Source organism: Erithacus rubecula, assembly GCF_903797595.1.
Source record: "Erithacus rubecula genome assembly, chromosome: 6".
Taxonomy (NCBI): Eukaryota; Metazoa; Chordata; class Aves; order Passeriformes; family Muscicapidae; genus Erithacus; species Erithacus rubecula.
In genome coordinates, this window is record NC_136688.1 from 28,432,163 (window position 1) to 28,453,505 (window position 21,343).

A 21,343-nucleotide genomic window follows, 5' to 3' on the forward strand; every position below is an offset into this window, starting at 1 on the left:
AGAAAATGTGATTTTCTAATGTGCAGTTGAGATGAAAACCTAAAGAATGCTTCTGGCTGTAAACACTTCCAGCATTTTGGACTATGTAAAATTTTGATCTGGGTTAAAAAATATCATTTTTTTATATCACTTATCCTTTTTGGTAAGGACAGGAGCTTAAACAATACTTGACTAGCAGAGACTAGAATGCTCCCAGGTAGAGCTGAACAGTTGGTAAGAAATGGAAGCAAAAATCAGGCTTCTGGTCTTTCCTAGACCAAGAAAACCAGTAGTGATTCCATTAAAACCACTTGCTCAGTAACCAAAGTCATGCAGATTTGGACCCTGGGCAAGGGAGAAGCTCTGGGTATGTCAAAAGCATGTTGGAGAGAACAGTAATGAGCATCAGCTATCCAAAAACTGTTATATCTCATAGGATATATAACAACAGATCCACTTTGAGAAATCATCAGCTCTTCTTTGATCTCAGCCTTGAGGAAATGAGCGTACAGAAGCTGGGCTAGATATATGACAACCCAATCACAAAGGTCACGCAGCAAAATGGGAGCCAATTAGCAAGAGACTTTAAATGACAAATACTTTTCCCATCACCACTTCAGCAGCAAGAGGAAGATGTAGGTGACTGAAAATGTGCTGCCCACTGGGGAAGAAAGGCTCCAGAGAGTTCCTGGCTAGAGTGCCAAGGTGCTTCATACCTTTTTTGCATTTGTTATCACTTCAGACAAATATTGCAATCAATGTTAATGACAGAGGGGAGTGAGATCACAAAACTAAAACAAAGACTCTATCAGAAGAACCTTCAGATAGTGTTGAAGTTGGTTGGGCCAGATGAATTCCATCCTTGGGTAATTGCTACAGCCAGTTATTTAACCACAAAAGCTCTCAGCATAACCTCACCCAGCTCCTGGGATGTTTTATGGAGCCCAGAGATCATACTTTGAAGCCTGGAAAAGTGCAGACGTAGTTCCGCTCTTTAAAAGGGAAAAAAGGAGGAGCCAGGGATTACAGATTGTTCAGCCTGACTTCAATTCCCGGAAAAATACTGGAACAAACAATCAAACTTTGGTAAGCACCTAAAAAACAAAGAGATGAATAATGGCCAGCGTAGACTTGTCAAAAACAAATTGTGAAAACAGGTCAAATTTCCTTTCATGACAGACTAAAGAACCCTCATTGATAACGGACAAGCGACAGTATTCCTATATTTTGACAGTGGTGAGGCTTTTGTCACAGTGTAATATGATCTTCCTAAGCAAATTCAATTAAGGGAATCTGCAATAGGTGGAGCTGGTCTGCAGTGATGGAATGCTGGTTGGAAAACTACACGAAGAGAGCAGTTATTAGCTATGCTTTTAAAAGGGAAAGATGGATCAGGAAGAGTTGGTGAGAATCTGTACTGGTCCAGTCTGATTTAAGGGGATTATGAACAGCTTGGACAATGCAATAGAAAATATTACATTATTGCCTACCACAGATCTGGAAGGGTACTATGGGTAATGTGAAATATAAAACTACAATTAAAAAATATTTAGAGAAATAGCCTTAAAAACAGGATTCATTTCAGTAAGGACAGTCTCCTCAGTTTGTATGCTTGAGCATCACAAGGAATAATTAATTCTGTTTATATACGGCAGTGAAATTTTGTGTAACTAGCAACACTAGATAAAAAGATCTGAGAGATGCTCCAGGTCCCAATCCAAATATGAGTTAATTGCTAATGCAGAAAGGACTAGTGCTTTACTAGGATGTGTGCTTAGAGATGAACTCCATGAATAATCATTCTGCTCAGTTGTCTGCGAGTATTTGGAGTGTAATAAATATTTCTGGGTGCTGTGCTCAAGACAAGGTCCAGAGGACAACTTGGGGACAATCAGTGGTCTTGAAAACAGTAGGAGGGAAGAATGAACAAATTTACTTTCTTAAATCTAGAGAAGACTGGGGCAAGATAGGGTTACTGCTGTCAAATTTGTGAAAGGTGGCTGGAAAGAAAAGGAGAATAAACTGTGCACCATATAGATGATGGATAGGATGAGTAACGAGCTTAAACTACAGAAAAGGAGATTGGGGTTGGATGTTAGAAGATGGCAAGCAGTAAGGATAATTACACACAGAAGTATCTGAGGAGGGTGTGGAATCGCCATCCTGCTTCCAGGAAAAGGTTAGACAAGCATCTGCCAAGTGTGACATAAGTATAATGATCCTGCCCTGGGACATGAGTCTGGACTGAGTGATTTTCTGAGATTCCTCCCAGCCATATAAATCTGTGATTCTCTCCTGGCTGCTGGAGGAAGCAGGGCTGATGTTGTGGAGCATTGCAAGTGCTCCATGTTTGTGGTTTGCAGCGATCTCCTTTGTGAGTGAGAGCCAAGAGTAGGAGCTATGTGTGCTGCTTTCTGGTTCAGAGAAAAAAGGCTGCAGTGACAGGTGAAGTCATCAAAGACTCATATGTCCTTGGATTGTGAGGATATAGTCCTATATGTTTGATCTCTCATTTAAATGTCTCTGGTGCTCACATGGTGATGATATGAGACACTGACCTTGACTGCTCAGTACAAAACAGTGTGTTATGATGAAACTTTGTCACTCTGACTGTTCCTAGGATTGCTTGCTATTGCAGCCTCCTGTAGACCTAACCAGAGTAGCCTGTTCTTTATATAATTCAGGACTCTTGCTTCCATCTTGGTTGGAACCAGAGGCCAGTTCAGCCTGCAGCCCTTGCAGGAGTGACACAGACTGGCACTGGGAGCCCTAAAGCTTCCACAGGGTGAGATGCTGGGGAGCAGAAATGTGAGAACTTGCTGAAGATTATTTTATGCAAGCACTTACAGAAGTTTGTGCTCCTCTAGGAACTCAATGGAAGATAAATGGAAAAGGATACAAGAAGGAAGGACAGAAACATTCTTTTTTTTTTTAGTTTCCAAAGACAGCTTTTATGAACCCAAGTATATAAATAGAAGGAAATAAAAAAGGCTTATTTTAAAGAGGTGGCTAACCCAAAGTTGCCTGAAAAAAATAGCAGAGAGCAAACACTGAAGTCCTTTAACTCTGTGTCATAATTTATAGCAGGTTTCCAATTGTGAAATCTCTCAGCGATGTGGGACAGATGTGTTATGGTGAGAAAAATAAAACAGACAACGGGATGGGAAATGCAGAGAAGATGAAATGACACTGTGTTGTAATCCTTATGGGAAATCTCTATATGGCTTTCCAAAATAGTGTGCTGGTGAGCAATTAGGAAATAGATGAGCTATATAAACAGAGCCACTAGAGGTCTGTAACCGTTCCCATGCAGTTTCCACAGAAACTGTCAGTCTCAAGGGCAGCTTTGGGAGGAGACTGTTCTGCCCACCATCTTCTAAATGATCCTTTTAATAATCTGTCCAGACCTATTTGTGTAAGAAATGGACAAAAATGGAGGTTTTCCAGTGCTCGTTCTGGTTCCTATGGCAGTAGATCAAAGGCAATAACAATACAGATTTAATTAATTCAGGAACAGGAATTCCCACTTGCAGCGGTCTTAACCCAGCAGTGGAGGAAAGCTGTCAATCATAAGGGCAAAAGTGCTGAAACTGGCATGGATTTATGGTTTTGTTTTGTTCTTCCTTCATGCTAAGCAGAGCAGAAGAGTGAAACAGTAAATGTCACCTGAGCTTCAGTAAAAGAACGGGTTCACATATAATCAGTTTATATATGACACATATAAACATGTAACAATTTATAATTGCATGAACCATCAAGCTATAGGACATCTGGGCAATAACTGGGCCTGTAGTTTTATCAAAAGAAACCTCTCTGAGGGAATTATATTTCCTTGTCTGGGTCAAGTTTGTAGGACATCCCTATCAGCCTTACTCCAAACGCCCATCTTCATCATCAAAGACCAGCAGCATCCTTAAAAGCAGCAAAACTTGACAAACAAAAAGTTGTTGGGGGGGGAACTTATTCCCGCCTTCCAGTTTGGTGTAAATCCCAGGAACAGAAGGGATACAATTATTAGAAAGAACCAAGAATTACTGACTTAGCCAAAGAGGAGTGCAGGCAAAAATTCTTGCACAAACCTAACATCAAAAAAATGAAAAAAGGCCTTTTGGGACTCTGAGCAGAGAGCTGGCCACCAGGGCTCTTGGGCTTTCTAGAATGTCTTAAAGACCAGAAAAAAAGAAGAGAGAGGAAGTTTGTTGATTTTACTTGAGCTAGAAATTACTAAGATAGTACATGCAAATCTACAATGGGAGATCCCAAGGAGACCAGCAGAGAATGGAAAAGTAGAAAGAATGACTACTTTCCCGTTAAAAATATATTGTCTGAGTTGGAATAGTATAAGAGAAAGGACCACACAAGAAGGAAAATACTGTAGAATTCTGCTGATGTTAAATGAATTAATTTCTTTGAATAACGTCTCAAAAAAGACTTTTTTTCTCCAACAATATTCTAAAATAGACTATCACTCATACCTGTGACAAAGCTCCTGTTGCTTTCTCTTTTAAACTGCAGAATATCAAAGGTGAAGTCACTTCAAGAACCTTTACCCTGCATGCCCCCTGTTTCCTTTCCACATGCTGCTCATTTCACCTGGCCTGAGTTTCTTTCTCAGCATGAGAGAAATGACCCACATGACCCTTTGAGAGATTTCTGAAGCACTGAGCAACAGACAGCACTGAGACAACACCAGAACCCTGCTGCAGCTGATTTTGGAGCAAACATGTTGTACCCTGTGGCCAGTGTGTAGTTTGGTGCAAGGTGCCAAATACTTGGAGGGTTGAATCTGCCTACCTAAAATTGCAATGAGGACATTTTTGCCTTGGGCAAAACAGCGATAGGGGCACATACCCAACTAGGGCAATCTGGTAATTTGTCTAGCACTCTGTCAAACAGGCATTAATTAGAAAAATCAGATAAATAAAGACTCAGATCCAATTACTTGGTCTGCTGAAGATACCTTAATACTCTTTGCAGAAGTCCCCTGCACAAAATGATTTAGAAATTGTTTCTTACCTGCATCCTGTTTCATCTTTGAACTCCAGCTGATATCATCCCAATGGCACAAAACTTTAGGGCTCTGATATACAAGAAAGGAACTTTACATTACAACATCTTGCAGCCAATCCGGAGGGTTTACCTGGAATCCTGCATGTGATTCCCAGCACTACACACAGTAAATATTCTTTCTGCACAGAGGCCTCTGTGTGTCCATTCATTCAGACACACCAGCTGTGCCCACACTGGGGCTCTTGCTAACCCATGTGTGTGTGTGTGTGGTTTCTTATCATGTGTGTTTTCACTGAAAGAGTAAAGAGAGGAAGAATGGACCTTTCCTTTTCTAGGAAGGCACTGAACCATCATGTTGTATATGAATCTGGAAAAAGGAAGTGCTCCCATTTGGAGGAGAATTTAGGTGCTCTGAAGGGAATGACTGGCACAATTTAATTTATCTGTTTACTGGATATTGCCCCACTAAACTACTTGCAGCATGACCAAGGTTAGACTATATAAGGTCCAATTGCACTTCCTTATGAAACTTGGTAAAAAACCCCTTCACACCTTTAGACTTCTTCTTTTTTTTTTTTTTTTTCAGGTTTATCAGGTATCATATGTCCTTACATTACCTTGGGAGTTATATTTTTCAAGGTCTTTTGCAGAGTTCAGTCCCTTTGGTAAAACATTAGAGGAGCTTTCTCACACCCTGGTGGGCTGGACCCCAGAAGCAGTCAGTCTGGTCCCCCATTAAACACTCCCTTGTGCTGCAGGGCTGGCAGAAGACTTGTCAGAGATCATAATAGAGCCAGTGGGTCACACAGAGCCAGTGTGCATGCGAGGACAGCACAAAAGCTGCCATCAGGTAACACCCATATGCTGCAACAAGGGGAAATGGGGCAAGTCTCAGCCTCAAGGCATTTCCAGGAGGAGGTGAGGTGATGCCTGCTGATGACATTGCTTTTGATATAGGAGATCCTAAAATTAGTTTTTTTAAAAGTGTCATTTTTGATATTTTATAGCCAGCAGGTTCTTTTGGCACAGAGGAGCCTCATCATTGCACTTTAGATGATATTAAAATTTGCCACTACAGCTCTAGGGAGAGTCCTTGGGCTATTTGCTTCATAGCTGGAGTTTGGAGCCAAAATACTTACTGTAACCTGAGATTTAAAGGTTTTGCATGTTATTAAGAAAGCAAGCTGCAGCCTGCCCTCATCCCCATCCTTTCTTCAGGGTGGCTAAAATACTGCAAATATGACACATGCACACTGCCTTTCAGCTGACTTCACAAAAACTTATCTGCACTAGTGTGATTTTTATGTCAGTAACACACGTGAAAAGAATGTGTGAAGCCCATGAAAGTATGTAGAGACTCTAGTGTGCTAGTTCTGTGTTTAATGATGGTGAGATTTGAGGCTGCCATATCACACTGAGGTGTGCAAAGTTCTGGCTCTCTGAGCCAGCCTTTAAGAAGAAGGCTGAAAAGCATTTGCCTCCTCTGTGCCATTTGTATCGTCAGGAATGTGCTAAAACCAAATCCCTGTATCCTGGTAGAGATGACTAGAGCAGGCCCAGTCTCCACATGGGTAAGATGAAGGAATTCTGCTTTTTGTGGTCCCTGACAATGTGGAAGTCTGTTATGGGTGGCTTGGTTTTTTCTCAGGGACATAACTGGGAAGAGCCAGCTGATGTGAACTTACATGTACATTAAACATCAGGAATTCTTTTGATTTACCTTAAATTTGAATTTTCTGGGGAGGAAAATAATAAAGGGTCCTGATATAATTTTATTTTTAATGTGTAAGTGCAGTGTTTCAAGAAGTATTTTTCCCTGTAAGATAGTGATTGACTCTCAGGTAGAGAGTTCTTCAGATTAGAATATCTTTTCTTGAAATCAGTGCTTTTCCTCTGCTCTCACCATCCTCCTTTGCAAACCCAGAAAATGAAAGCTGGTACATTCCTGAAGGCTGCTCCAAAATAAACATCCAGCAATTGCCAACTTCTGCCTCAGCTGAATTAATGAACCCCTTTAAACCACCAGTGCAATGCAGTAGGTGCTTATCAGAATGATGTTCAGCCACAGTCTGAGCTCCAGATATGGGGTTGATGGTAAAGCAGACAAGTTTCCAAAGCTGGGATGGCATTCCTGTTACCACTTTCCATGCCAGCTGTCTCAAGGAATTGTTACAAGGAGTGCTAATCAGGTGCTTGAGAACAGCATTTGGTCCCTCTTTCCCCTTGCCGTGCTCTGGACATTGCTCCCAATGAGGAAAATGCTGTTAGAGTATTAGGTCATCTCTGTGCTTCCTGTTTTCTTGACCAATTCTCCTGTAGCTTGCTGTGCTGATTCTCAGGTCCCAGTGCACTGGAGTTACGGCTGTGTACAAAATAAAGGCGGAGAAATGAGTGGCTGCATCACAAAAGCGTATGACTGGACATTTTGTTTTGCAAGGCTGGTGAGACAATATGAATCATACTGTTCCTCCCACACAGAAATCCCCTTCTGCTATAGTTGTGTCTTGCATACCTAATAGCTTAGTAACTGGCATAAAGAAACTTCTCTGCAAAGCTGGGGAAAACCCTGTCTCCCAAGTGGCCAAATGTGACCCTCCTCAGCTTTGCACTAATACTGACATCTCAGATATTGACACTGTGCTAATCAGCAGTGCAATATGGGATAAAGAAGGAGATTCAGGCAGCATATATGGAAGAGATTTAGGCTGTGAGGAGGGGGAAGACCTGTCCCAGGAAGATTTCTTGTATGCAAGCTACTACAATGAGAAACTGCCACCATTTCTCTGGGAATATAGGGACTGTGAGTCCTGTAGTTCAGGTTTACAAGTTTAAAACACCGAATTCAATGCATTTTCATAGGGCAAGTCTTGCCCAGCAGCTTCCAGGATGGTTTAACTGGGCCCAAGGCACTCATGAAGAACAGGAGGAATATTTCCACAGCTGCTTGAAGGCAGGTGAAGCAGTGAGGTTGGTGTGGCCACAGCCTCAGGTTCTGAACACAGATGGGAAGGGTGGCTGGTGGGGATCTGGACACGCCTGTCCAGACTCTGTGAATTTTCTGTCCCTGGCCCCTGGCGCCGCTCTGCTCTGCCACTGCCATGGTGGCTCTGTCCCCGAGGCAGGCCCTGCTGCCAGCCCACCCCGGCCAGCGCCCGCCGCTCCCACAGCTCCCGCCAGCTGCAGCGTTTGTTTTGGAGCCCGCAGCCATTCCCTCCGCCCTGCTGCCCTCCATTTACAGTATCACAGCCCGCGATAGCAGTGGCCGCCAGGTGACCCTGGCTCAGTGTAAATATTTTGCTTTTACTGGAAGGAAATGTGACATACATTTGGGGTGGAAGTTATCCAGAGGCTGTGGCCTCGGGAGCTGAGCTGCTGGGAAGCCCCTGCCGCTGCTCCCAAGGTACCAGTGCTGTCAAACATGAGGCACGGGCACTGTGCACCAGCAAGGGACAAACAGCTTTGGTTCTGTGACACAGCACGGGCAGCCAGGGGCCAGCGAGGAGTGAGGGTGCCCCATGTGCAGCCCAGCAGTGAGGGAAGGTGCCCTTGCTGCCCAGGCACAGCACAGTAAGGCACAGCATGGCCTGTCTGCCCTGGCACACCTCCCCATGGGCAGCTGAGCACTGCTACGGAAAAGGGCAGGCACAGAGAGATGAGCAAAGGTGCCTTCCAAACATCCATGTGAGTTTGGAGCAAAGATGCCATTAAAAAAAAATCACTACATGATGATTTGTGTTTCTTAAACCATGTGGCCCCGTAAGCAGCCATGGGTAATGTGGCAGGTCCCAGTCTCCTGCTAATGGGCTTTGTCCTGCACTGAGGACAGGCCACTTTAAGGCTGGATGATTTTAAAAGCTGCTTCCAGCTGAGGGATGTTTGCTGTTGGTGACCCTTGAGATCACCTGCCTCAGCCTGACTGTCTGTAGATATGCTTAAAAAGGAATAGTAAAACAATATGCTTAAAGGCATATTGTACCAAGTAGCTAGTGTCACATTTTACATCTGATAAATATTAATTAATGGTATTTCAAAGTACAAAAGGTGCTGGGAACTCATGCATTGGCTGGAGAGAAATAGATCTCCCATATTTAACCATAAGCTTGCTGAATTATGCATTTGCCTTGGCATAGCTGGTTACCCTGGAGTGGTGTCTGCTTGCTTGGCATCCCTCCCTGTCATACCGAGGTGCCGACTTCCCACAGGACAGCCCAGCAGCCTCCCTAGGGAATCAAAGAGCCAGATTATCCAGAATGGGCAAGCTGCACCAAGTCAAGGCTTTGGTTTTGGTAAGTATCCAGAAATAAAGGCTCTAACTTGTTGAAGTTTTAGGCCTTGCCTAGGCTCCGTCCTTATCAACTGCTGTGAGCTTAATTACCAACCTTTGTTTCTCCAGACAGTCAAATTTGTTATGGAGAAAATGCATGTGTGTTCAATTCACTTGTGAAAGGCTTGACAGCAGATAATTTAAAACCAAATTACAGTCTGCCATTAAAACAAACCCAGAAAGTTCCATTTCACAGGACAATGCTCCTCATGCACTAAAATAAAAGCTGAAACAAATGCATGGTAATGCTCAGCTAGCTCACAAAACCGAAGGGAGGTTCATTGACTTTTTAGGAAGATCCCCAGTGAATATTAAACAGACTCTGACATTCCTAGCATGGCTGCCTGAGATCAGCACTTCATTGCCCACTAGGTGCAGAGACATTTAAACAGCTCTTGCAGCAACCACTGACACCATCATACTGAATCCTGCCTGGGACACCTTGGAAATGAGTCATAGAGAGGAATTATCCTGTTCCTTAGAGCACACTGCCAGTATGTTTAGCTGAAGAGGAGTGGAGAAGGAAAGAAATTAAATAAAATTTGTCAGCATTGGAAATTTTAATTGTGTCATTTCATAATTAGAAATGAACACACACACACACACACACACACACACATGTATGTATGCATACACTACATTTACATGCAAGCCAAAGAAAGCACTAGCAAGCTGTTGCAACCAAAGCATGTGCCACACAGTCCTAAGTAGGACGTTCTGTTCATAGTAGAACATAATGTAGCTTATGGAATCTCAAGGATGAAGCAATAAAAGTTGTGTACTAGCCAGTTAAAGGTTACACAAAAACATTAAGCACCCTCTTGTTTAGAAGACACTGAAATGTGATACATGAACCAAAAAGAAGTAATGTCTTTAAATCTTTAAAAAGAATAGCTGTTTTACTCTGTAGGGATCTATGGGATCTTCCACTCTGAGGAAGATAAAAGACCTTTTTTCCAGCTGGAAGGAGGGATTCATTTTAGGTGGATGTGGGTCAGGCTGCTCTTACTTCTCTGTGTTCAGACTGAGGACTGAAAGTGATGCCAGAGCTCTTGTCTCAGGACTTCAGCTGACCTCCTAGCTCTTTGAAATCACCAGCAGCAGCAGGTTAGCCACTGCCAGTGCCCTGCCAGGCACTTCTGTGCTTGTGTGAAGCAGGACAGTCATGGAGAGGGGTTTTTGGCTGCCACAGCCTCTGGGTGTGCTGTGCTATGTGCTGCGAGCTGCTGCTTCTCCTGAGAGCAGCCAGAAGAAAGGGGTTCTGGCATCACAAGGCTGAAACACATTCTGTGCCAGGCCAGCAAGGTGCCAGTCCATGAACTCACTGCCACTAGGGACAGGAAATGCTGGGAAAGGGCAAAGGAGCTCCCAGCCATTACAGACAGGCTCAGTTCCCTGCCTGGACGATTACAGACCAGTCTCCCATCACAGACTCTGTTTAACAACAGATTAACTGAATTCTTTTGAGCTTTTCTTGTGCTGAAAGGACTTGCCTAAAGCAGCTGAAAAGACAGCCCATGGATCCAATACTAGCAGCTCTTTTTGATCCACTTTTTCTTTGACATTGCCTGGGGTACCTCCCCCCACAGCCCTGCAATGTAAATTCACTTTTTAATGCAGTTGGCTTGGATTTGTGAGGAGAGTAAAGTGCATACCCAGCCACCTAAAAGACCAGTCAGAAGAATTGCCATGGAAAAGACCAGCTGGCAGAGAAGTGATTTAACCTGGCAAAAAAAAAAGGTGTTGAGACTAGTTTAATTATTTTAGGGGTGGAGGATGAGGGGAGGTGGTAGTGTTGGCACAAAGAAAGAGCTCTGGACCCAGTAGAAACAGCTAATTCAGCCAAGCACCAAAACTGGTGCCAGCTCTAGATAAACTTTGGTGCTCCTCTTGCAGCTTTTATCCAGACTTGTCCCAGTCAGCACCTGGAACTGCTGACGGGTGCATCTCATCAATAAAAGCAGGCTAGAAGAGACTTGTGATATGTTTCCTGTGTGTTTGCCTTGAACAAGGATATATCTCACACCCAGAGCTCCACTTAGCTGTGCCAGTTCCAAGAGCTGGCATGGTATTCACACCATCCTGATGGGAGCAGGGGCAGCCATCAGCCTGAGCAGCAGGAGGAAACCTCTCCCTTGTTCACAACTGTTCACAGCTGGGGTTTTGACTCATCACAGATGGTGCAGTGGGGGTGTGTGGGGTGTGTGCTGTCCTGTGAATTGCAGCTCTGGATGCAGCTTTCAGTGGTACACCGCTGTGTAAAAACTTGTGATGAAGCACATGGTTCACTTTCCAAGCACAAAGCTGTCCCATAGAGAGATGTGTGCTTCAAGAAGAGGAGAAAAAGATACATGCAGCATGTGTTTCTGAGCTGGAAAACATGAAGAGTTGTGCCCAACAAGAAAACACAGCTGAGATGTAGCTGGGAGGCCTCTGTCCTTTCAATTTCTGTGTCTATCAACAGAAGAGGTGCTTGAAAATTGCACCCATCATTTTCTTTTGCAGAGCAATAAGCAAATAGGTTTTAGCCTGTTGCCTGCAGGGAAATGGTTTTGTAATGGAAGGAGCACTCTGAACTAAATCAACAAACAAGAGAATGGCAGTGTTTGTTTTTCCATGTACTGGAGGTGAGGGCTCAACCATGCTGGGGTTTCTTTCACATTCTCTTCTTTTGACACAGGGCAGGGGACAGGCACAGACACATGAAGAGCTGCACATCTACGTGGAGGGAGCATTGGAACAACAAAACTTTTGCTCTCTGCCTTCCCCACACATGTGCCATGCCCTTCCTGTCAGTGGAGTTTGAGATGTGGGTCTCTTGGCATGTCTGATGCCCTCCCTCTGGCTGTATTTTCAGGAATGTTTTAAGCCACCACTTGCCACTGACATGGGAGCTGCCTGGGTGTCTCACTGCCCCTGGCTCTTGCTTTCTCCCCTCAGCACATCTGCAATCACACTGAAGTGCATCGGTGAGTGCAGCTGGACCACAACCAACCAACCAAGGACTACAAAAAGGATGCATTTTTAAAAACCCAGTGGTTCCCCACTCCAGTTCACTCTCCTGCACTGGGAGTGAACCTCGTGTGCCTCTTTTGGCAGTGACCTGACTTATTGGGAGAGACATTCATGGCCCTATAACCTGGGGCAAGGGATGACTGGGTGGAGAGGGCCCTGGTGGCCCCAGGGCATCCCTACCTGCCCGTGTGGGTGGCAGGAGAAAGCAGCAAGTAAACTGAATTAATAACCAGAAGCTTCAATATTGGTGGAAGTATCTAGTTCACATGCATACATATACTCACAGAAATGCACTTTACTACAGCCAATTTTACATGAAACAGATATTTTTGCTTATTGATTATGAATCCAGAACCACCAGTGTAGTTTTTTCCATGTTACATATGCTTTGTTGGTATGTCTGAAGGATGTGTGCCTAGCATAGGCACAAGCTAAGCATTAAGTTGGGAAAAAAGAGTTACCTAGCCAGAGAGAGGCATTTTTTCCTCCTTTCAGCTGCATTCCAAAGACAGACAATTATTTGGAAGTATCTTGTGTGCTTAATCAGTGCACTGGAAGCATTTGCAAAGGCAAGGGCAGCAGTGAGTGTATGCTTTAATCCTGTCTCAGACAGAGCATTCCCCTCATTCATCTATTCCCAGCATTTGAACTGTTAGCTCAAAGGCAGGCCTACATCTGGAATGAATAGCTTAAGATAGCCCTCTCCATGTCCAGGCCACTGGATGCCCATATGGGCTTATGTTTTTACTGTATATTCCCCATTGTCCCTCTTTTGCCCTAGCAGGAGAGGCATTTCTGTGTGCTTTGGTGTCTTGGATGTGCCAGGCCAGGCAGTCCTGTGCTGTCCAGGTGCTTGTAGGCACATGCAGATATGGATGTGCCCACACAGACCCAGATGTGCCCAGACAGACTCACATACAGTCACGTTTACATCTGTCTATATGCATGCCTACTCTGCCTTGCAATCAACATATACACAAGTTTGTTGAAACCAGTCAATTTTTTTTTCCTCTCTTGAATTGCCAAATGCTGGAAGCCCCAGGCTAGCTATTGTGGTTACCCTGATTCCCAGGTTTCTCCTGCACTTGGCAAGTAAGCAGCACTGCAAGTTTCCTAACAACTGGGATGAAGTTTTGTGTAAATCACCTTCCAGGCGTTAGACTTTTCCCAGCAAAAGAGGGGGGTGGGTGTTTGGAGGAGGGAGAATTGCTCTCTTTGATGTGGGGATTAGTTCACATGTCAGCATTATCCCCTTTTTTTAATATGCTGTGATTTATAGAAGGGCAGCTATGAGAGATAGCCAAGGGGACACCCCACGTGGGGCTGACAGACACCACCTCCCAGAAAATACCTACAGCTAAAGCAGCTGGCATCAACAGAAAGACTCCAACTGCAAAAAAATGAAAGCATCGTAAAAAAGCTCTATTTTGCCTAACAAATGCTTTTTAAAAATTAGGAGGTGCTTTACTGCTTATTGAGCAGAAACTGGTTTTCCCAGCAGCAGAGGGGGAGTCTTTCTGCACATCCACAATAAAGAAATTGTAAATGCTTTTTTCCTTTAAAAAAAAAATTGTTTTGTATTTTCCCCTTAGAGCACACATTGCTAGAGAGAATGAGTGTGGTTTCAAAAATGATTATGCTCTCTTGAAACATGTTTAGCAATGTGACTGCTCCAGTCAGAGTTTCCACATTCTCCTGCATGAATATTTTATCAGTGCTTTAGAAAAACTTCACTTTTTGGTCAAAAGTTATGTGGTTGTTCTGCAATCCAATCTTATGTCTATTAGTGTTGAAGAAAATTTTCCTGGTGTTTTTCATGGGAACTGGATAAGGCTTTGACTTATTAGGCTAGAAGCCATATTCAGAGTAGCTTTGCTTAGCAAATCTGAATTATTTGAGCTTACTGCTTTGTGGAGTGTATGACTGAGGGGATGGCAAAAGAGACAGTGATAGATACAGTAAGAGATTTAACTAACTTTTACAGTTTGTATCAGTATTTTTCATATTTCTGTCTGTTTTGGGCCTAAGCAGTTCCTAGTCTTTATATTTTTCCAGTTCTCTTTGAATGAGACATTCTAGTAAAGCAAACTTTCATTTTGTAATTAAAAATCAGTTTCATTTCCAGACAGATGGGCTCTTTGAGCTGATTCCCTATGCGGCTGCTCTTGTGTTGAAGGCAGTGGAGGCGGCAAGGCTGTGACAGCCCAGACTTCAGAGTGAGCTGCTGTAAAATTCTACCCTAAATAAGCACTTTTATCATGTTTTTACTACTGAGATACCATGGGGGTCTTCCTTGGGTGTTTCTTTAAGTGCTCTCCCACCCAGACACCCAAAGCCTGCATTTATTTGCACTCGGTGCTCCTTCCAGCACAGCAGAGGCAGCTCAGCAACCGCCTGAGCACCTTACCTTGAGGGACAGACAAAAGCCAAACCACTTCTTTGCTGCTGTTTCCAATGGTCTCCTGCAATTCCCCCCACTATTCTTTTAAGCATAAAGAGGGTATTGTGTCACCCCCCAGCAACCCATGACTGCCACTGACAACCAAAGTGTGACGCACGACGGGGCGCGCCCCACACAAGCAGGCTTTGTGCCCGGGGCGCTGCAGTGAAGTGGCCACGTTCAAGTGTGGCCTCACAGTGTGACTTCTCCCAGCCCAGCCAGGGCTGCTCCATGTGCTCTGACCCAAATGCTGATGGAACTGCTAAAGCCTGCAGTGAAGCACAGACAAAGCTGCTCTGGCATGTCCCCAAGCCCAGGGCTCCTGTGGAGGTGTGCTGCAGCACACTCGCACAAGGGTCTGGTTCTGCACAGCAGGTGCAGAGAGATGCACGTTTGGCTCTCAGGTGCTGTGCATGCCCCACCTTGGCTTGCTGCTCCTCTTGTGCTACTGTGCAGTGACTGCAACCACAACCCTTCTCAGAAAGTGCGCAGAGTAATGTGTTATGTGCACATGCACCCCCTCCTCACAAACAGGTAAGAGCAGAGCAATTTAGATTAATGCTTCCTTTCACCCCAGCCTGATGTGTGGTTGGGGATGGTGTGTGGAGAGAGAAGGGTGACTTGCTGGGCTGGAAATGATAACTATTCCCATAGCCTGGGAAACACACTGCATATGTTCCTGGCAAACAAGGGTATTTAAGAGACATGGCACATGCTGTGCTATTTATTCTTCTTCACAAATGGAGCCAAAAATCAAAACCATTTCCTGCCTATTTGTTCAAATTGTCAAAATATTTGACTGAATGAATGTCAAGCAGTATCCTGAAGACAATATTTCATAGAAGGAAAGACAATTTGGAGATTGCAGTGTTCTCTTATTTCACTGCACTTTCCAGAGATGGAAAATCCCTCTTGCTGGTCTCCTGGCTGTTGTGCAGCAGGGTGGACAATGCCAGCTGAATACAGACATCACCAACTCACACTTTTTCTACATATGTTACCAGCTGGGTGCTCAACCCTGTCTCCATTGTCACTGGTACCTACAATGTCTCCCAAAGGGTTAAACAAGGTTTCCTTTAAAAAAGAGACAGCACCAGCTGATTAAACCCCAGTATTTATGCATGAATTTTGCTAATGCTTTTGAGGGAGAAAAGTAATTCCTATATTATTCAGGCATGTTCTCATCTGGGACAAGCAGGATTCCTCAACTCCTGTTTGGATGAGTTGGGAATATACAATTTAAGAAAAGTCTGTTGAATGCCATATATACTAAGAAGTTAGACAAACCTTTTCAGTAGTCATGTTTGAGTGTAACTGAGACTAGAACTCAGATTTTATGATTTTGATGACCTACAGTTAAGAATGAAACAATGTAATACAAAGCAATAATCAAACAGCTAGTCAGCCAAGCAGGACAGGCTTACACTTTTGAATACAGAGAAAACAGAGAATTTGGAAAACACTGTTAGTTTGGGGGCTTTTTTTGGTTTGTTTTTGAAAATTATGTTGATAATGACAGAGCTTAAATCAGAACAATATAAACAGACTGCAACTTAAAACTTTTACCTGGTCTTTTCACTTAAACAAAAATGTAAGTATGGGCTGAAGTTCATAATAAGCTGGACCCTTCCCCTTAAAAAAATAAAGGAACCAAAACTGAAATAAAATACTCAGTTTGATCATCCAACTGTTTGTCCCAAAGGTGCAATTGGCTTGTGTTTCTGTGGTGTGTATGAAACCCAGAGGAACACTGGGCCCTGACTGCCAGACACAACTCCCATGCTTCCAAAAGCTGAGCATGAATCATACACCACCACGTGTGAAATCCTACATGAAAACATCAGGTGGAGAACAAGAACTCTTCCTGCAGGAGATAACTGCCCTGCCTCACTTAACACTGATAGCACGAAATGACTAACTGCTGATATATCAGAAACAGCCCTTGAATATTTCTACCTTTCATCCACATTTAATAAAAGATCACTTCCATCCGAGATTCTCCAAAAGCAGATGTTTTTTCTGATATGTCATATATAAGGGTGACACAAAAGTAATTATGTTACCACTTTTACAAGTTGTGTGATGAACTAAATACCTGCATCATCTAGAATTTGGTAATGGATGGGCTGTATTTTCTTCTTGATTCCCTAGTGACAGACATATTGTCAATGCCCAGTGAAGGCTAAAATTCTACTGGACCATAGCTGTGTACCTTGTATTCAGGCTTTGAGAAGTGATTTCCATATCTGCTGAAGCCATTAGCCATTAGTACAGCAGTTAGGATACAGCAAGTGAGGTGACTGAAATGTGCCTTTGGTTGGAAAGCAGCTCCAGATCTAAATGGCAGCCTTGTCACACATTCACCTGGTTCCAGTGCTTGTATTTATAGCCTGGGAGAGAGCTCAAAGACTCTGGAACTGCTGCAGCTGAATAGCCACCTTCTTAGCAGCCTGCTCAGTGCAAAGCTTCCCTGGCACCTGATTAGGAAAACACTGCAGGGGATTCACAGGAGCAGGGGCTGGGGTCAGGAGAAAGCATTAAACCTTCGCGTGTAACTTCTCATGTGACCGGGCTGGCGGGCCAGTGACTGTGGGCTCCATTGGCAGGCAGCAGCTTGTGGAGACCTGGGAATCATTATATAGGATTGGGAGAGAATGCCAGCAATGCACACAGAGCCCAGGGGGGAGGATGAAAGGCAAACGCCACGCAATGAATGAATTCAGAAATATGCACGCAATTTCTGAATGACTTTTTTCCCTTCGCTGAACCTGCACACCAGTTTCTGCAGCCACCAGGGAAAGCCACATGTCCCATGGTTGGGAAGATCTGTGCCAACCCCCCTGGCTCTGCCAGCCCATGTGCTGCTCCCCAGCACCTGCTGCTGCATGGGCACAGGCCCCCTATGCTGTCAGCAGCAAGAGGAGCACAGTGCTGGTGTGCCACAAGTGAAGGTCCTTGCCAAGGAACCAGTGAGCCCCTAAACACAGCTCAGGAGGAAAGCAGAGTGTGGCTCTTCTGAATGTGGCAGCTCCTACTGGTGGTGGCAGCTCTGTGGGGCTGTGGTGAAACCCATAGTGAGGGCGGGGGGAGAAAATTCAGTGTTGCTGCTCCTGCAATCTGAACCCATTGGCTGGGGGCAGAGCTCAGCTGGTGCCATCTCCATTGTCACAATGGTGGTTGGGGACCCACCTGCCTTGTGGCTGGCCTTCCCAGGTGGCTGCAGTCAGATGGGGTGTGTGGGCACAGGCTTTGAAAGCACACTTAGGAACAGTAACTTGCTGCTTCCCCACAGTGTATAATTTTGGAAAGATGGGAGGAGGGCCATCTAGAAATGGTGTTCCTGCAGCTTCTCACTTGGCATGGTAGAAACATCTTTTATTATCCTTTGGGGCTACAGCTGAAAACAAAAAATGCTTTCATTTCAGTTTGGCAGCAGCTCTGGTTGTGTGTGCTCTGGCTGCTTCCTTAATTACAGTGGTTGTTGACAACTTCTGATAGAGACCCTCTCTTTGAGCAGTTCCCCTACTCCCCCACTTTTTTGCAGTCTGAACACATAACAAACCAGGACAACGTTCTGTAAAAATAAGCTCACTGTAACTCACAGATTCCCATGCCACAGTTATGCTCTCTTCTGTCCTCTCAGTTTGTGCTGCTGCTGTTTATTTCCTCTTTCTGGCTATAAGAAGTTTTATTTATTAGTGCTGGATTTCCTGTTGCCTGCAGCTGCCCGTTCTTTACTCTCCCCAGTGCATTTTGCCACTGGAGGCTGTCTGTAGGTTTGTTGTCCCACTGACTGAGGTACTCTCATCAAGTTTAGTTGGTGGTTGTATTAAACAACACTTGACAAAGAGGGGGCTTGCATGGCAGCCTGGGCATACAAACACCCCCCTTCCCTCACCAAATAAACCAAAGGCTGGCATGGTAAGCTCTCAGAGGGGAAGGAGGGGGACTTTTTTTATGACTTACTGATGCAGAGATTATGCTATTTCAGATGTCAGGAACACTTCTTGTTTTGCTTGCACACACTGCTCCACTCAGGGGAAGTCAGCTCTTCGACTGCACATGTCTGCAGGTCAGACTGACAAGGGGTTAGAGGTTTGCAATTATTTGTATTTCAGACTGTGGGCCACATCATGGTAGAAACATCATTGCAGACTTTACACATGTGACGTTCATGAATGAACTTCCCTGATCTTTTGTGGACATTCAACATCCTCGTAGTAAACAGAAAAGTTACTTATACAGAAAGTGAGATCATGAAGTGGAAAAAAAATGTTTTGCTTCTTGGAACATAATTTCCCTGCTGGAAGGAAGACGGCAGCAAAAACTCTTCATGCTCTGTGTATTACCAGCAAGGCCAGTTGGAAAAGCTTATTCATCTACACCTGGGGAGGTGCTTCATCTAAATTCTCTGTTGTCTAATAGCTATCTGGAATTATTTCAAATGGCAGGGAACAAGGTTGAAGCAGCACCTAATGGTAATATTCTCTCTCTTGTGTTTTATGTGAAAAGGGCTGCTCTAGTTTTTTCATCTTCTCTTTCTGTTTGGAAGGGATTTGGGGCCCAAAATCAGAGTATGAGGGCTAGGGGTGAAGTGAACAACCATGGAGGTGTTTTACAGCAATGCAGCCGTGGTCCTGTCAGGATGTGATCCTTTCAGCTGTTCAGTTGTTCATGGTGGGCAGTTGCTGGCAGAGAAGCTCTGCAGGTGCAGCACCATTTAGACACTTCTTCCTTTGTGTCAGATGCTCGAGAGCTGCCCATGACCATTAAATAGGGAACAGTCCCTTGACATCTTCCAGGTAAAATGGAAATGGGAGATCCTGAGCATTTGAATTATGAAAGATCCCAGTGTGTTACCTGCAAGCCAGTGTTTTAACCCCAGTGTCCTGGACAAATTCCAGCTCTGCTAATTACATCCTGCCTATGTGAAAATTCCCCTGCATTTGTACACTGCTTTCTTCCTAGCTTGTTTTCAGCAGCTGTGTGGAGTTGCCAGGTGCGGCGAAGCGCTTGCCATGTTCCACCTCAGGCCTGGCTGCCTTTCAGCAGGGAATGAAATGAGCACTGTGCACAGCATTTGCACTGAGTCTGGATCCTCTGCAGGGAACAGTGCTAGAGAAGCAGCCAACCCAAGGACCAGTGCTGGAGCCTTGTCACAAAAGGTAACAGCGTTAAGAGGCTGAAGGTTCTAGTGCTGGGGTATGTTGTAAGGTCACAAGAGAGACAGGAGGACTGATTTTCCTCCCAATATCTCTCATCTACAAGGGCTGGAATAGCTGGTACGTACTGATCTGGTTTTGGTAGCTGACTGACTTCTGGTTTGTTTGCACAGTGGGAGAAGCTCTCAGTCCTGCTTACAGTGGCCACTGTCAATATACATACAGCTTTGTGTGTCTGGTTATCTATCAGTGTGAACAAGGAAAGCTAAGGGGAAAATAATTTAAGAACTTAGAATCTACAGATTTGTTTCCTTCTCTTCCACTTCATGACTCATGTGCACATGGCTTTTTGCTTGGCTGTGCTGGGAACGACCCTCTTCAACTGACCATTAATCCCTCTGGTAAAAATCCCACTCATACCACTGGAGAAGAACTGGCTGATGGATTATCTCTCTCTTCTGAAGAGGTGACAGAGATATCTGCAGCTGTAGTTACAGGATGCTAATAATAAGAAGCAGTAAGAAATGCAGCTCACATACAGAAGGATAATGAAATTACATATATTCAATACAGGAGTGACTTATTGGCTCATCTGTCCAATTTTCTTGTCACCCAAGCTCTCTTGTTGATTATGGCATTTTACCACAGTTGTCTGAATATTATATGGAAGTACATACAAATATTTTTGAGGTTGGTCCCAACAGAACACCAACTCCACTGGCAGCAGTGGAGGCAAAACATGACGAAGGCAGACAGAGCAGTGACTTGATTTTTTTTCCCCACCTCACATTCCTCTTTGATATTTTCAACATCTTAATTCCATGGGACAGCAGTTGTGAGCAAGGGGAAAAATCCAAGGCTGTCTCAAGGTGTGATGCCTGCACATTTTTACAATATCCTAGGAAGGGAAATAGAGCAAGCCTTGGAAAGGGAAGGAATGTGTGTGCTGCAAGACAGAAAGTTGGGACTCAAAGACCCAAGTTCTCTTGCCATGCTGCCCCTGTGACTTCAGCAAAGCACAGCTATTTTGGTCTCAGTAGCCCTGTCTCTAAACTGTACTTACACCACAGGGATGAGAAGAAGGGGATTAAGCTTTAATTCACTAATGTTTGTAAAACATTTTAGAACTTGATGGAAATTTCCCAGGTAGTGCAGAGAGCATTAAAAAATTATCTCCTTTTCCAACTGCAAATGGCTCTGCAACATGAGAGAAATGAGTGAAAACAGTGCTTGCTTTCTGGTGTTTATAATAATGAAACCCTCTAGCTTCCCCTCTCAATCCTTCCATGTTTTTTTTTTTTTTTTTTAAATAGGGAGAGACAGCAATGAGAAATTTTAGTCTAAACAGAGTGCAGTTGCTCCCTGGAGACTTGAATGCAGCTCAGTGGAATTTTCCCTGCCTTCAGTCTTTTG

At 44.2% G+C, this 21,343-nt stretch overlaps 1 long non-coding RNA gene across 1 annotated transcript; it reads right to left on the reverse strand.

Annotated features, from left to right (window-relative positions):
• Window positions 1-6,741: 6,741 nt before the first annotated feature.
• Window positions 6,742-15,022, reverse strand: LOC306803834. Its single transcript, XR_013774718.1, has 2 exons — window positions 14,736-15,022; window positions 6,742-7,351 (listed from the first exon to the last, which is right to left on the reverse strand). It is a non-coding gene; the product is annotated as an uncharacterized lncRNA (long non-coding RNA).
• Between the last annotated feature and the right edge of the window lie 6,321 nt (window positions 15,023-21,343).